Source organism: Oncorhynchus keta, chromosome 10 (assembly GCF_023373465.1).
Source record: "Oncorhynchus keta strain PuntledgeMale-10-30-2019 chromosome 10, Oket_V2, whole genome shotgun sequence".
Classification (NCBI taxonomy): Eukaryota; Metazoa; Chordata; class Actinopteri; order Salmoniformes; family Salmonidae; genus Oncorhynchus; species Oncorhynchus keta.
Window position 1 is genome coordinate 41,983,278 of NC_068430.1, and position 15,645 is coordinate 41,998,922.

General features: G+C 40.1%; 1 pseudogene; it reads right to left on the bottom strand.

Moving 5' to 3' along the window:
- Positions 1-2,841: 2,841 nt before the first annotated feature.
- LOC118388758 (myosin heavy chain, fast skeletal muscle-like) lies at positions 2,842-15,406 on the bottom strand (annotated as a pseudogene).
- Positions 15,407-15,645: the final 239 nt, after the last annotated feature.

Sequence of the window (15,645 nt, forward strand, 5' to 3'; positions counted from 1 at the left end):
ATACAAAAAAAGGGTTATGCTATGGGGACAGCTGGACAACCCTTTCGGAAACCTTTTTTGTAAGACTGTATGTAGGCAGTGTGCCAGACTGAATGAAAGACTGTAGGCTACTACACACTGTATGTTTGAGTGACCCTTTCTGAGGTAACTGTTTAAAAAAAAACTCTGATAATGCATAACAATGCAGCTGATTTATGCATCTGTAAGTCAATCAATCTGAACCAGGACTGCTGAACCAGGTTTTCCTCTATAATTTCACCTGCGCATAGCTCCATTCTGCTTCTTTTTTTATCCTGAAGAACTCCCCAGTCCTTAACAATTACAAGCATACCCATAACATGATGCAGGCACCACTATGCTTGAAAATATGTTGAGTGTTACTCAGTAATGCATTGTATTGAATTTGCCCCAAACATAACACTTTGTACTCAGGACAAATATTTATTGCTTTACCACATTTTTGCAGTATTACTTTAGTACATTGTTGCAAACAGGATACATGTTTTGGAATAGTTGTATTCTGTACAGGCTTTCTTCTTTTCACACAATTAGGTTAGTATTGTGGAGTAACTAAAATGTTGTTGATCCATCCTCAGTTTTCACCTATCACAGCCATTCAACTTTGTAACTGTTTTAAAGCCCCCATTGGCCTCATGCTGACATCCCTGAGCGGTTTCCTTCCTCTCTGGAAACTGAATTAGGAAAGACACTTGTGTCTTTGTAGTGACTGGGTGTATTGATACACCATCCAAAGTGTAATTATTAACTTCACCATCCTTAAAGGGATATTCAATATCTGATTCTTTTTTTTTTACCCATATAGGTGCCCTTCTTTGTGAGGCATTGGAAAACCTCCCTGGTCTTTGTAGTTGAATCTGTAAATTCACTGCTCGACTGAGGGACCTTACAGATAATTGTATGTGTGTGGCATAAAGATGAGGTAGTCATTCAACAATCATGTTAAACACTATTATTGCATACACAGAGTCCATGCAACTTATTATGTGACTTGTTAAACACATTTTACTCATTAACTTAATAAAGAGGTTGAATACTTATTGACTCTTATTGACTCAATTGACATTTCAGCTTTATATTTTTTTAAATTGTTTTGTAAACATTTAAAAAACATCGTTCCACTTTGACATTAAGGGGTATTGTGTGTAGGCAAGTGACAAACAAACTCAATTTAATCCATTTTCAATTCAGACTGTGACACAATGAAATGTAGACAAAGTCAAGGGGTCTGAATACTTTCTGAAGGCACTGTAGGGAGTTAATGACCCCCAATTGCTCTACTTTTACCTGATACATGAACTGGAGACAAGGCTAACCTTGCCGGCTGACCTTTCCTTACGTGTTTGTTCCCCATATGAAGTAAGGATGGAATCAGATGATATGGTGTCATTCTTTCCTTGTGGAAAGATGATATTAAACAGGCAAAGACTCAGAGATGGCGTCAAGATGAACACTTCTGAGGAGTTTGCACAGTATAAAATAGGTCATATATTCAATCAACATGTGATAATTGATCTCCTATACCCTCCCCTGTGTTCTGATTAGGATGGAATACAAACATAGCTGCCTGCTCAGCAATGCTCTCACAGCCTCGATATTTGTCACCAAGTGTTTTAAACCTTATTTCGCTACAACCTTTTGTATAAAACTGTCTCGCTCACTCTCTTCAGTGGTGATTTAGCCCCTCCTTGGCAACGGTACTGTAAGTCCAAATTTGAGCAAACACGTTCATTTTGATGTTGTACCTCTTTCATTTTTATATTTTGTGTCAAGTAGATATGTATTAAAACTATCCGTTTAAGTTTTGCAGGTAGCCTGCACTCTTTTGCAATGCTGCTTTGTGGTAAGTAAATGGATTTATGTGTTGGACCATTTCTTCCCAGTTAATTAATTAAATGACAAATTAGAAAAACAGTGCATGTCCTTGATCGCTGAGTACAGTATGACTAACATTTGGTCAAATGCTTGCATGATTAATTGGTAAAACACCTTATCAAACTTTTTTTTTTTAACATGGCCAAGGAATTGACATGACACTTAGTAGAACAATGGGATGAAGTTGGCAAAGTTAGTTCCTTTCAGAAACAGTTATTCGTTGCAGCATCTGCACTTGGCCTCATACAGGCGTGCATACTGTATAACACTAAGAATGTGGTGTGGAAGATGAGACTGTAGTGCAAGTTGTGGTATGATGAGGATCTCTCCGTGCCTTTCTTCAGTGTCTTTCTTCCTTCGTGTAGTTTTCACCATCAGATAGGTGCAATAGCCACTTCAACCAACCTCATGTGAGCATATTTTCCTGAATGATATGTTGTGCCGTTAAAATAAGGGGGCAGTAAAATACATCCGAATTATCTTGAGGTTTTTAGAGGAGAAATGACCCCCCCTCCCCCAGACCTACAGATGTATGATACTTTGACAGAATATTTGAGGGAAAACAAAGGAATACCCGTTTTGTCAAAGCACTGAGAAAGACCCCATATTGGCATAGCTCAGCTATACGCTGACAGGGACACCAGGTGGTCTGTTGTTCACAGGCTGTTATACTGTATATGAAAAGACAAATGCTGAATTTATGCATGTGGAGCTAAATTACAAGAAGTCAAAACAATAATAGCTACAGTTTTATTCATCAAATGTCAATACAGCAGCAGGAGCGGTGATAATGCACTGACTAATGTAACTGTGTGACGATGTTTAGGAGGAATACGACATCATCAGGCATGCATTAGTGGTTCAATCAGTGATATCGGAGGAAGAAGGTGTTTGTGTGACACAATTCATTTCAATGATAAATTATGAAAACAATTGACACGGTATGGATATGGTTTGCAGATTTATTTTTGATTCATGAGAACATTTTTACCAAAAATCATATTGTATGACCTGTTGATAATGTGTCTCATCTGGACTTCGTCCCTCACTCTTCAGCCACATTCCCCTGGAAAAGAATGTGAAAATAATTTAAAAAAACATCTTGCTTATACTTTACCATAATGGGATTTCTATAGCTTATATATTAACCATTTGCTGCGTTGCAATGTATTACAGTATACAGTTGAAGTCGGAAGTAACATACACTTAGGTTGGAGTCAATAAAACTCGTTTTTCAACCACTCCACAAATTCTTTGATAACAAACAAAAACACAGTTTTTTATAACTGTCGTTAAATGTATTCGTACCTTGCTACCAATTTCACGGCTCTTGGCTCTCAACTTGTTGACCTGGGACTCAGAGATGTCGGCACGCTCCTGAGCTTCCTCCAGCTCATTCTGCACCTTCCTGTACCTGGACAGGTGAATGTTGGACTGCTCCTCCTGTAGGATTCGCAAATACACATTTCAACAATGATGCTGCATTTTAATTTGGCAAAACATGCAAAGTTCAAACTTCTTATGAATCGTTTACCTTGTCATCATCAAAATCTTATAAATAAAGAAGTAATGATCGTACCAAAAGTACAACAGAAACCAACTACACGGTAAAAGGTCTCAGTAAACTTGATTCTTTTACATATCCCATTTTATATTGTGCTTCTGTTTTTACTGCAAGCTGCACCTTAGATACGATTTTATATGTACAAAATATATTTCCATCTTTTGGATCTTTTCCGTCTCCATCTCTTTTTCCATCATTATTTTACTAGGCCTATTTATAATATTATAATATATGCCTTTGCGCAGATGCTTTAATCCAAAGCAATTAACAGTCAATCTATAAATTAAGTTTGCTATTAGGTAATAGACCATGGCGCTCGCAACGCGAAGGGTCGTGGGTTTGAATCTTCTGAGGCCACCCATATGTAAAATGTGGCCCCAGAAGATTCAAACCCACGACCCTTCGCATTGCGAGCGACATGGTCTACCAACTGAGCCGCACAGGATCACTACTTTACTTTATCTACAGTCTGCTTTAATTAGTAACAACTTCCTCTGTTACATTATTATTACCTAATACCAGACTTGATTTATTAAGGATTCCTTGAAACAAGTACGTATAAGTACCTAACATATAGTTAGTTATTCATTTGTTTGAACATTTTGAAATAAGTAGCAAAATTCTGTTTTTTTATTATGTCACCTTTACTTTAAAAATCTGTCATTGAGTATCATACTCACAGCATCCTCAGCCGCTCTCTTGTAGGCCTTCATTTTTAACTGAAGCTTGTCCACCAGATCTTGCAGCCTGCTCACATTTTTATTGTCCTCTTCGGTCTGCACAGTTTACAAGAGATTGACATTTCGATTTCAAATGGTCCAGTGCAGTATACAATATCTTGTTTTTTATTATCAAGATTCATGGTTGTACCTGGTAGGTGAGCTCCTTGACTCTCCTCTCATATTTAAAACACCTTTAATAGCTTCAGCTCCACGCTTCTGTTCAGCATCAACTTCACTCTCCAGGTCACGGACCTTACATATAGGAGTTCCATTTTTTTATCAGTTAAGGTTTCATATATAATGTAACTTGCTCTAGATCCGTATATACTGTAATGTATAGTACATACCCTAGCCTCCAGTTTCTGGAGTTGCTTCTTTCCGCCCTTCATGGCCAGATTCTCAGCCTCATCCAGACGGTGCTGCAGGTCCTTCACTGTGACCTCCAGGTTCTTCTTCATCCTCTCCAGGTGAGAGCTGGTGTCCTGCTCCTTCTTCAGCTCCTCTGCCATCATGGCAGCCTGGAATAACATGTTGTGTAGATTGATTATATGAACACTTCTGCAATACTTGTAAAGGGTAAAGTATGTAATACTTGCTGATTGTGTATGTAAATTAAATGTCCAAACTCATTTTGATTTCATTCTGAGATATTGAAATTATTACTCAAGACATTTCTAATGGATCTGAACAAAATAGATACAGAAGGAAGAAAATGAAACTCACATCAGTAATAGCCTTCTTGGCCTTCTCTTCTGCGTTCCTTGCCTCCTGGACAGTGTCTTCCATTTCACCTTGGACCTGATTAAGGTCAACCTCCAGCTTCTTCTTAGTGTTGATGAGGCTGGTATTCTGAATGAATGGGGGGCATTTAATCACATGCCAACACTTGATTGTACCTCTCCCGATTTGTAACTGAGAGAAAGTTCATATTTTATATGTACCTGAGAGTGCAGCAGTCCAACGCGCTCACTGGCATCAACCAGCTCCTGTTCGGCCACTTTGCGGCCTCTCTCTGTCTGCTCCAGGGCAGCCCTCAGTTCTTCAATCTCAGCCATCATCAGGTTATTCCTGCGCTCCACTATGGCTACTTGCTCCTTCATGTCATCTGCGACACGGATGGCGTCATCAAGTTGCAGTTGGGCATCCTGAGGTTTAGAGGAAAATGTATTCTAACATCATCTAAAGAGAAAGAACAATTCATTTGGGACTCCGTACAAAAATAAAGTATATATACCTTGAGTGCTCCCTGGACGTTCCTCAGCTGTTTCTGGGCTTCGGCAGCCTGGCGGTTGGCATGGCTCAGCTGAATCTCCATCTCATTGAGGTCTCCCTCCATCTTCTTCTTGACTCTCAGGGCATCATTCCTGCTTCTGATCTCAGAGTCCAGAGTGCTCTGCATGGAGTCCATCATCCTCTGGCTGTTCCTCTTGATTTGCTCTGTCTCCTCATCCTTCTCTGCCAGCCTCCTGTCAACTTCACCTTTGATCTGGTTGAGCTCCAGCTGTATACGAAGAATCTTGGATTCCTCATGTTCCAGTGTGCCCTAAATAATAGAATTGAACAATGACCAAAGTAATGTAGGGATGTAGGGTATGTAGGGTATGACATGTATATCATCATGATGACTTTGTTGACATAACAACTCTTGTGGGGTCTACCTCTGCTTCCTCTAGCGCAGCCTGGATTTCTGCCTTCTCATTCTCCACTGTCTTCTTTGCCTTATCCAGCTCATGGATGCTCTTTCCAGACTCACTGACCAGTTCCGTCAGGTCAGAGATCTCATCTATTGAAATGAAAAGGGGAGGTAAATGAACAACATTGTAGATTTGTATCCACACAGCATAAACGGTGCACTGACATGTTTTGTTGTCGTCATTTTTATTTCCCCATACGTTGCAGGTTCTTGTTCTCCCTCTTCAGTGTCTCCAGGTGGTCCAAACATTCTTCATAGGAGTTCTTCAACTTGAACAGCTCGGTGCTGAGAGAGCGGGCCTCTTTCAGAGACCCCTCTAGCTCTGCCTGGCCCTCCTCATACTTCTGCTTCCACTCGGTCAGAACCTGGGAAAACAGTTAAGTAAATGAATACGCAAGATTAAATGCATAGATTTTACTGTATTTCATTCACATCTTTGTCAAAACATTACCTTGTCAAAGTTCCTCTGCTTCTTGTCAAGCTGGGCAGCTGAAGCATTAGCTCGCTCCACATCAATCATGAGATCCTCCACTTCACCCAGGAGTCTCTGCTTGGTCTTCTCCAGAGAAGCACACTTGGCGTTTGTTGCTTCAACAGCCTCCTGTGCATCTTGCAGATGCTGGGTAAGCTTTTTCCTGTCAAAAGAAAAAAACTCAGATTTGAGCTATTGTAGGTACTTTGGTGAGTATGAAGAGTGGTAGAATGTTTTTCAATTACTTGGCATCCTCAAGCTCCTCAGTGCGCTGAATGGCATCAATTTCATATCTGGATCTCCACTGAGCCACCTCACTGTTGGCCTTGGACAATGCCCGCTGCAGTTCAGCCTTGGCCTCCTGCTCCTCCTCATACTGCTCCCGAAGCAGATCACAGTCATGGCGGGCTGACTGCAGACCATGGGCTAGGGCATTTTTGGCCTAATGGTCAACAGTATGGGGGAGTCAAATTGAGCACTTAAGCCAAATATAACATTTATATGAATCACAAAAATGCAGTATAGTAGAAGATGGCATTGAACCTTCACTTCCTCTTCAATCTGCCTTTTGACATCCTCAATCTGCTGTGTGAAAGTCTGCTTGGCCCTGGTCAACTGGGAAACAAGAGATTCTTTCTCCTCCATCTGACGACCAAGTTCACCTGATTGAGACAGAGAAAGTTGGAAGTGAGCTTTTTTGGTATTATGGAAAACAAACAGAAATACAATCTTTCCATTTTAAACTCACCATTCTCAGTCAGAAGCCTTGCTCTCTGAACATTTATGTCATTAAGTTGGCGGACATGCCCGTCATTCTTTGTCTTCAATTCACTCAGTTGATCCTCAAGGCTTCGGCACATTTTCTCTAGATTACCCTATAAACAATGTTCAACAGGTTATCGAGCAATTTTTCATGCTTTTTGACAAGTGTATTTATGTATTTTTTATATATATATTCTGGCAACCACATCATCTCCCACCTTTGCCTTGGCGATAGCTTCCATGTTGCTGGAGAGGTCATCACTCTCCATTTTGAATTCACTCTTCTCCTTCTCCAGCTTCTGCTTGACACGATGGAGGTTGTCTATTTGTTCTCCCAGTTCTGCCACAGTGTCGGCCTGCTTCCTACGGAGTGCAGCAGCCGTGGCCTCATGCTGCAGGGTGGATTCTTCAAGATCACGACGCAGCTTCTGGAACTCAGCCTCACGCTTCTTGCTCATCTCAATCTGGACAGATGTTGCACCTCCAGCTTCTTCAAGCCTCTCACTGATCTCCTCAAGTTCCCTGGAGAGATCAGACCTCTGCTTCTCAACCTTCGCCCGTGCAGCACGTTCAGCCTCAATCTCCTCTTCCAGCTCTTCAATACGGGCCTGAAATATATAATGTATTTAAATGTTTATTTGCTTAAAACATGCAATTCGGAAGATAGTGAATCTATCCCATGAATCTTATTCAGTGTGGTATGTTGAACCGACAGTTCACCTGGAGTTCTTTGATTTTCTTCTGAAGCTGAGCACCCAATGCCTGTTCATCTTCAATTGTGCTGAGAAGTTGGCTTGTCTCAAAGTCCTTCCTGTTTGAAATAAAACATATATATTAAAAGATGTTTCAGGCGATCACTTCTGAGAGAATGGTTCAACAACTGTTTATATTTTAAATGTACTTCTTGATCTTCTCATCAGACTGCTGCTTGTCATTCTCCAGGTCCATCAAGGACTCCAGGGCCAGTTTCAGATCTCCTTCAAGCTTCCTCTTGGCTCTCTCAAGGTCCATGCGGACCTTCTTTTCTTGCTCAAGGGAACCCTCCAACTAGACCACACAAGAACAGTTTCACAATATTTGGTTAACTGTTCATTTATTGTATTTCCTGTGATGGTCATATTAAGCTGTTTTAAGGTTGTCACATCTCTTACATCATCAACTTGCTGTTCAAGCTTGGTCTTGGCTTTGGTCAGATTGTTGACTTTGTCTTCCTCAGCCTGGAGATCATCAAGGACTTGCTGGTGCGCCTCTTGGAGGGCTTTCTTCTCCTTCGTCAACTTGATAAGGCTCTCATCTTGAGAAGACATCTCCTCTGTCAGGTTTTTAACCTAAATTGAATAATTTAATCTCAAATCATCAATGCTCTGTCTTTTACATTTAAAATGAATGCAAAAAAATCATGGCTTATAATAAATGGTAAACCTTATTTTCAGTGGCATGTTTCTCCTTTTCCACTTTGGCCAAGGTGAGCTCCAAGTCATCAATGTCTTTCTTTAGTTCAGAGCACTCGTCCTCCAGTTTCCTTTTCTTGGCAGTCAGCTCAGCATTGAGCTCCTCCTCATCCTCCAGCCGCTCAAACGTCTCTTTGAGTTTGGCTTCCATCTGGATCTTACTCTTGATGAGTCCCTCACATCTTTCCTCGGTATCACAGAGAGTATTCTCTTCCTACAACAGGCACAACATAAATGAGGCAACAACACTGGAAGTCAAAAGGCCAATAAAATGACGTGAACAAGAATTGTATTAAACAGGCAATTTATTAACTTACCGCTGCTATCTGTAGCTGCAGATCATTATTTTCCTGCAACAGAGAAACTATCTTCTCCTCAAGCCCTTTTATCTTGGCCAACGCCTTGGCCAGATCCTCCGTCATTTTCTCAAAGTTTTCCTTCATTGCGGCCATCTCTTTTTCAGTTTCTGCTGATTTTAAAAGAGGCTTGATCTTGAAGTACAGCTTCATCCACCAGTGTTTTACGTTCATAAATGAGCAGATGTTGTATTGAATGGAGTAAATTGCTTCTCTGTTAATAATAATCATAAAATAAAAAAGTCAGTGGGGGGGGATTCAGTGGGGGGGGATTCTCTTCACTGGCTCAATAACATGTACTCTTTAAAATGTGTGGTGTAGCTACCGTCTCGCCATCATCTTGACAAACTCTTTCCTCATGACGTAACCTCTGCACAGGGCCTGAGTCATGGTCACCAGAGTAACCAGTTTCTCATCTCGCATCTCCTCCAGAGTACCCAAAAGACCAGCTTTGAAGAACACCTGTAGGAATATGTATCTTGATTATATTTATAGAAAATAAAGAACTAGTTGTTGTTTTTTTGATGGAGCTCAACGTTTTTTTTTTGTCTTTTGTGGGAAAAGTGATGGTGCTGTCTATTGCTCTACCTTGGTGTGCCCAAACTTGTACTGACTCTTGTCCACATCTATTGATCCCAGGAGCTTCTCTGAAGCCTTCTTGTTGTCAATAAATTGTCCATCAGGGATGACACTTGCATTCAATACTTTGTATCTGAAATTATGATTAAGGGAGATATAAAAACAATACATAACCAAATAAATGTGTATTTGATGTGATCATGCCTATGAAAGAAGTACTTGAAAATCTTGTTGGCATTTTCCCTTAATGAACATGAATTACCTCTGCTTGAAGTCACCATATTGGATTCTGCTGGGGAAGCCCTTTCTGCAGATTCTGATGCCTTCCAGTACACCATTACACCTCAGCTGGTGGATGACCAGGAAGTTCTCCATCAGACCTAACGACAAGAAAGTAGCATGTTCTACGACTGTCCTCAAGTTAACCAGTACAACAAAGGAGCCTTATTTTCTCCGAATCTTTATAAATGTGTATTAAAATACTTGACAATGAGCCCAGACCTGGCGTCTTTGATTCATTGGGAATCAAACAGCGCACAAAGTGAGGATGGGTACTCCTCAAGTTGGTCATCAGCTTGCCCAAATTCTCCTGCGGGATTGGAAAATGTGTGAGTTGTGAGATTCTATAATAAACAAAGTTGTGTTTGACACTTTTACATTTCAAGCCACATTCTGTAAGATGTCCAGTCATTTCAATGAATGAAATATACCTATGGATTTTAAAGAATATCAACTATGAACAACTTAAAGAGATGTTATACAGTACACCTGTCTTACCTTATCATAACCAAAAAAATGAAATACAAGATGATAATGACCAACTAGCCCCCAAAATTTTCATTTGACAAAGTATTGCACTGTAGTGCATCATCATAATAAAGGATAATATATATTTAGATACCCTGAACAGAGCAGACACAGTCTGGAAGGAACCCCCTTCTTCTTCTTGCCTCCTCCTCCTCGTGCTGCATCTGTTTACAAATGTGTTAGGCCAGTTATATTCTTATTCCAATTAGACTTTTACATGATTTCACTGACTGAACAATAATATTGACTCACAAATGTACATTATATACAGTGGGTCATTAAATAATACTGTATTGTAGATATTGTGTATTGTGTGTATATATAATCATAAATAAATCCAGTGTACTGAGATTTCCAGTAATACCAATGCCATCAGTTTAACTCAAATTACCACTTCAACCGCAATGCTTTTATAATCATAAACTATATAACAAGGGAAGGGGTAGATATAGTCTCATCTTGTAGTATGAGCAGTTCTAGATAATATGGGATGTACCGTCTGCTTGTGAAGCTGCTGCTCCTACATACAGCATAGCCAACAGTTTGACTGAGGACTTCTGGTACAGTTGCACAACGGAGTCATTCAGGGGGTCCTTGTTCTTGTCCAGCCAGCCTGTGACATTGTAGTCCACAGTACCGGCATAGTGCACCAGGGCAAAGTGGGCCTCAGCCTTGCCTTTCCCAGGTTTAGGCTTCTCAAACGCTTTGGTTTTACCAATATGCTGGTCATACAGCTTGCTCTTGAAGGTAGTGTCTGAAGCCTTGGGAAACATGCACTCCTCTTCAAGGATGGAGAAGATGCCCATTGGCTGTGGGTGACAAGATGTGAAATATTAAACTGTTAAGCAGACATGCCTTTTATTGTATTGTCTGCTTTCTTAAGATTTCACCTACCTTCTCAATAAGCTCAATGCAGGCAGCCAAGTCCATCCCAAAGTCAATGAACTCCCATTCAATTCCCTCTTTCTTGTACTCCTCTTGCTCCAGTACAAACATGTGGTGGTTGAAGAACTGTTGTAGTTTCTCATTGGTGAAGTTGATGCAAAGTTGCTCCAAGCTGTTGTACTAATGTTTAAATACAGAAACGTTGAAAGTCAAGAGTTACCCAACATGGCTGCTAGTTCATATTTCGATCAGTAGATATTGTACAGGCATAATGTCTACTCTTGTTTTCAAGTAGCAGGATGAGCTGAACAGCAACATGCTGAATTTACAGTATACAAATACTCACATCAAAGATTTCAAATCCAGCGATGTCCAGCACACCAATGAAGAATTGTCTGGCCTGCTTTGTGTCTAACATCTCATTGATACGGACGACCATCCACAAGAACATTTTCTCATAGACTGATTTACAGAGGGCCATAGTTGAATTGTTCACCTACAGAAAAAAACATGTTTGTTTTTATCCTGCATAAAATTCACGTTAATTTTACTTTTTGCAAATCTCCCTTGTGAACAATAATTGAGAATAGTCTAAAAGATTCTACCTGTGGTACAGTCTGCCCCTTGGTCACCATCTCATTCCCGACCTTCACTCTGGGGTAGCACAGAGCTTTGAGCAAGTCAGCGGAGTTCAGGCCCATGAGGTAGGAGATTTTATCAGCCTCTGGTTAGGAGAGAAAATGTTATGCTCTTTAAACATTATTTTTTTGATACATTGCTTAAACCTGTAAATTAGGCTATTTAAATTAGGCTGGAAGAACCTAGAAAATGAACCGTGACCATTTCAAAGGCTTCCAACAGTTGAGTACAGTTGATATGGCAAGAGATAAGGTAGGTTAGTTGTCCATTGAATTTTCTAATTTTATTCTGATATTTACCCTCAGTGCCATCAGGCTCGGCCTGCTCCTCACGCTGCTTCTGCTTGAACTTCATTGCCCCATGATGCATCACAGAACCAGTCAGCTTGTAGATGCCAATCTTCTCCTCAGCAGTGAAGCCTAAAATGTCAATGGCCGTCTATGGAGATTTTAAGAAATGTTTGATTAATGTTTTCAGTAACACAATGATACAGATTGGTAAAATGTTCTTTGGAAAAGTTTAAGGGAATCTTGATGGAATGCAATGTAACTGACTGTCATGCTTTATTAAAATATAAGCTACGATATCAGTTAACATGTGTTTTCGAAGGCATACAGTCCTTATACAAGTTGCTTTTTATCTACTTTTTAGACATGTTCATGTTTTTTAGAGAAACGTTGGCTTCTAATATTCTGTTATATCATGCAATGATGTTTTTCCTACATTTGTTGTTTTTATTTAAACTTACATCGGTGGCGATGAACTCTTCTGTATCATCAATACTCTTGACAGCGATTTCACCGTGACTGATTATGGGATAGTCATAGGGGTTGGTGGTGATCAGAAGTGCCTCTGGAATACAATAATGAATACAATAATTAGAAAAAACTATTTTGCACAGTTACTATTACGAATGTATAATGTATTTACTGTTGACCTTATTTATTCCATGTCATATTTCATATTTCTCTCACCCAGCAATTGTGGCTGGTGTCCAGTCATGAGCTGATAGAAGATGTGGTAGCTTCTCTCAGCAGACAGCTGGAATGTCACTCTAGACTTCTCCAGCAGATCTGTAGCATATGTGTTTGTATGAGCAGGAGTCTTTTACACTTGTCAATCACAACTGGATAAAGATACACTGATCATGAAGCACTTACATGTTTCAATATCAGCAGAGGCCAACTTTCCAGTTGTTCCAAAATGGATTCTGATGAACTTACCCTAAAAGGTTCATTAGATATCCATCAGTATTTACAACCCTTCGAAACCAAGAAAGCTCACAAATACAAAAATGCATTTTTTTATACTTACAAAGCGTGAGGAGTTGTCATTTCTCACGGTCTTGGCATTACCATAAGCCTCCAGTAGGGGGTTGGCTGCAATGATTTGATCCTCTAGCGACCCCTAGAGATGTCATCACATTTAGTCATGTTTTGATGATGCCTACATACTGGATCTTTGATGCATACAACCCCTTTATACTAGATATGTTAGGCTACAGTAATGTTTCTGACCTTTATTTTCCCAGAAGTAGCAGCCCCTGTTTGTTCCTTCTTGCCTCCAGCCACTGCGATTGTCGCAAAGTACTGGATGACACGTTTGGTGTTCACAGTCTTTCCTGCACCAGATTCTCCACTGTGGGTAGACAGAGATTAGTTAAACTCCTATCATTCTTCTTTTCAATAATCTCACCGACTTTTTTATTTTTACTAAACCGCAATATTACTTACTGAACATCCATCAGTGAGCAAGTTGATTGTGTTTTTTAACCATAATCTTACCCTCATTTTCTCATTGATTTGGACTTACGTGATCAGAATTGACTGGTTCTCATGGTCTGAAAACGGAAAAGCATGTGTGAATAAGTTACAAACATATTGTGCAATTCTGTACATTAAGTCATTTTAGTAGCATGGTTATTTGTGTACCAGTGAGCATGAACTGATAGGCATTATCAGAGATGGAGAAGATGTGGGGTGGGGCTTCAATTCTCTTTTTGCCTCTGTAAGCATTCACAACTACAGAGTCGTACACTGGGAGCCACTTGTAGGGGTTCACAGTGACGCAGAACAGCCCAGAGTAGGTCTGTAATAGAAGGGAATAATGTTTGTTAACATTTCAACTCTCCATTGATTCATGTCTTGACCGCTAGATTATCTTTCATTTAAGCTCACGTAGATCATCCATGCTGCGTAACGCTCTTTGAGGTTATACAACACCGTGGCCTCATTGAGGTGGGTCATCATGGCCATGTCCTCAATTTTATCGTACTTTGGAGGGTTCATGGGGTGGATATCATCCTCCTTCACAGTGAGAACCTATGACAGGAATAACATTTTGTAAATGACTGGTTACTCAAACAATTAGATGATGGTTTTAATTAACTCATATCACAGTTTAGAGCTTAGAAAACAGCATAGCCATCACCGCATTAGAATATGTCAATAAAATATTTTTCACTGTCCTATTTTCCGTCCTACAGAATTCTCACTGTTGTTGACGTCTACTTACTTTGTTACACAGTGTTTTGACGGTGGCTTTTCCACCCTCTCTACTCTGGAGAACCCCTTTGAGGTACATCTCTTTGGGCTCAACCACAAAGAAAGCTGATTTGGCATCAAAGGGAGCGGCCTGGGCTGCAATCCTCTCTCTTTCAGGCTTTCGGAGGTAGATGGCCGCCGGGCCAAATGCCGCCATCTCTGCGTCCGTGCTCATGATTACCCTCTGCCAAGAAAAGACACAGTTGCTTTATCTACAATGACACATACCAATGCTAATCATTATCTTCCACAAACAAGAATCTGAATGATTTTTTAGATCTTGGTGATAATGTCCCATGTTCTTACTTACACTTATTTCTCTGAAAACCTTTACTAAATGTAATGAACTCTTTATATAATTGTATCAATAAGATCTAGTTAAGCATCTTCCTTTGACTTATCTTGGTAAAGGCTATATTTTGTATTAAACAATTGAAGTGCTCCCCAGTCAGTGTTTCCCCGGACTAACATTGTACATGCCAGATACAGTGAACACAATGTACCTCTTTTTTTTGCCCAAGTTCGTAGGATGTTGCTGGGACCAAGTTGGTAAGATGTCGATACTTGAAAAGAAAGAGTTTTGTCAGTTTCCATAACGTTATTATATATGTAATTTAAAGCACTTGTCTTTCCCTACGAGCACTGACTTTGCTGATAAGTACTTTGTGGACGGAAAATGTACCTGATATGATTGTGATGAGTTGTTGTCTCACCTAGCTATCTTTAGATGAATGCACTAACTCTAAGTCACTCTGCAAAAGAGCGTCTGCTAAATGACAAACGTGTAAAAATGTAAATATACACAACTGAAGCTAGTACAAAATGAGTCATCTGTGATTGCAGGAGTTTTTTCCATAAGTAAACCAGACAAGAATGTATCTCTAAAGGAGCAAATAAGCATCTCTCTGGTCACTAGTACATCGTTGTGAAAGCTGTGGCACTTACTCACCTTTGCTGGGTGGCCTTCAGTCAGTCCAAGGGTGGTCATAGATGGCTTCTTTTATAGAGAGATTTGTGTTCACTGAGCAGAAGCAGCCCACCCTTTTGGGACGTGTACTTCTTCTTTATTTGGTCATGTACGTCTGCCCCTTCTCACTTCAGCATCCTTACTTGTTGTGTCACTGTTTATATGGGAACTAATAGTGTTAACAGCGTTGTCTAGAACCTGTGCAACATAAGCTAATTATATTGATAAATCATTCTGGTTACAATTGTAAGCCTGTCCTCTAACGATGCATGGTATGATGAATGGGATTTGCTAAGAGGGTGTTGTGGAGGA